The following is a 2,500-nucleotide window of genomic DNA, read 5'->3' as shown; positions in this document are numbered from 1 at the left end:
TCCCTCCTCTTTCGCATCTTTCGCAGATTTGTAATCCAAGGGTCTTCTTCTTTGTATTCTAACAATGTAGGCTTGTGGTTGGTAGTCTCCATCTGTACTAGCCCTTGCTCGCTCTCCCCCTGTTCCGAAGTTATCTCTTCTGATTCAGCTGCAGACTTTTCCACAGTCAAATCCATTGTACCTTCAGCAGAGTCATTTATTTTAGAGTTCAAGGTTATGAGTTGTTTACTCATGACCGTAGTCTGCTCCTCCAGTTTTCCCACAAGAAAAAACATTCTTTCTAGCTCTGCCTGTAGTTTTCCATCTGCAGCCATTGCAATGTTTCAATGTTTCCCCTAGGGGGATTCTAGTTACTTAGTAATCTTTTCCAATAGTCCTTTACTTTGTTATTTCCCTACTTTGTTTCCAACCACTTTAGTTCGAATGTAACAAATTAAGTCCAAAAAGTGTTAAATAATAGAGTTTTTCACTTTCGCTGCCCGTTTGACAGCTCCTTTGACAGCTGTCAAACTCCTCGTTCCTTGTTCTCCAGCTCACATAAAAGGACACCCCCGGGTCTGGGGGGGTTCAAAAAAGACAAACTTCTAAAAAATCACTCTTACTCTCCAGCACACATCTTCTTCTGTCAAATTCATGCAAATCTTATCTTTACAGAACACCAAGGAAAGAACTCTCCACCTTAGTTCTCCGATCTTTGCTTTAAATTTTCTGTAGGCAGGGGGGTGCGGACTTCCCTTTAGCACATCCCCCGATCGTGCCGAATTCAAGGATAAGCTTTTTAAAGTCCAAATTCCAATCTACTCACGGATTAATTAGAGTCCGAATTTCAGGGAAGAAAGTCAGCGGTCTCCGGCCATGGCTCGCGGCTTCGCTCCACTGCAGTAGCGGTCTACTCACAGCACCACGCCACTCCCCGTACCCTCTCCGCAGCCTTTAAAAAGGCTCTTCGTGGGTCGGGGGGGCGCTTTAGGTGCCCGCCGAGTCACCAGGTCCGCAGGCTTCCGCGCCTGCGGTTTCTAAGGGTCCCCGCGTCGCCGTCGCGGTGAGACCCGTTTGCAATGGAGCCGATTCCCTCCAGAGCTCGGAGGGAATCCGCCATTACTCGGATCGCGCTAACCCGGAAGTGGTTGGATAGTGTTTTCGAGGTTACCAGCATGAGTCTGACCAAGCTGCGGGGGGCAGTGGAGGACAGGAGTGCCTGGCGTTCTCTGGTCCATGGGGTCACGAAGAGTCGGACACGACTAAACGACTAAACAACAACAAAATATTATATTATATTATTATATATGTTATGTTATGTTATGTTATGTTATGTTATGTTATGTTATGTTATTATTGTATTTATTGTATTGTATTTATTGCATTGCATTATATTAATTATATTATATTACATTACATTATATTATATTACATTACATTATATTATGCCATGTCATGTCATGTCTTAATTTAATTTAAAGTTCTATACCGCCTTTCATTTCCCCCCCCATAATGTTTATTAAGTTCCTTACAAATATAACACAAACTAAAAAAAAACCCAATAAAGAAAAAATAGAAAGAGAAACAAATAAAACAAATAACAACAACAGATATAACAACAAATACACAAATACAATACAAATTAATAATTAAGCTTACAACCTTATAAACATATTACTTGACTTCCTCCAGTCCCTCCCATCTGAATTTCCTTGTAACTAAATGTAGCAGTTTTCCAATATCATTTTTCAAAAGCAATATTCCAATTATATATACGCCTTTCATTACACTGACAACTTTGCACCTCCTGCCAAAAGCAAAATAGCAGCAGGGTGGGGTGGGGGCTTGACAGTTTAGCCTTGATCCGAGAAACATCCCTCCCATGACAACGCCCGTATGATTCAGACTTCCTAGATGGAAGTTTTGTGCTGGTTACTCAGGTTTTTTTTTTTTTTAAAAAAAAAGTTGTTTTACTTTATTTGTTATTTTTTATTTTACATCTCGGGGCAGTTTTCCAATGGAACTTCCTTATACAGAGGCTGTTCCTACCTAGTAGATATATATATATATATATATATCAGCTGAGCAGAAAAAAGCGACCTGTGGAAACTTAGGAATGCAGGATTGATTTTATACATTCGACTGCAGCAGAATACTAAGGCAGTATAGAGCCGACTGTGCAACTTGAGGCAGCAGTTGATGGGTTTTCAGTTTTATTTTTTGACTGCCCCGCTCCCGCAACATAGGTAAAGGTAAAGGGACCCCTGACCATTAGGTCCAGTCGTGGCCGACTCTGGGATTGCGGCGCTCATCTCGCTTTATTGGCTGAGGGAGCCGGCATACAGCTTCCGGGTCATGTGGCCAGCATGACTAAGCCGCTTCTGGCGAACCAGAGCAGCGCACAGAAACACCGTTTACCTTCCCACTGGAGCGGTACCTATTTATCTACTTGCACTTTGATGTGCTTTCAAACTGCTAGGTTGGCAGGAGCAGGAACCGAGCAGCGGGAGCTCACCCCAAC

The sequence above is a fragment of the Podarcis cretensis genome (genome assembly GCF_951804945.1).
Source record: "Podarcis cretensis genome assembly, chromosome: 13".
Classification (NCBI taxonomy): Eukaryota; Metazoa; Chordata; class Lepidosauria; order Squamata; family Lacertidae; genus Podarcis; species Podarcis cretensis.
Note: the sequence above shows the minus strand (reverse complement) of the source record.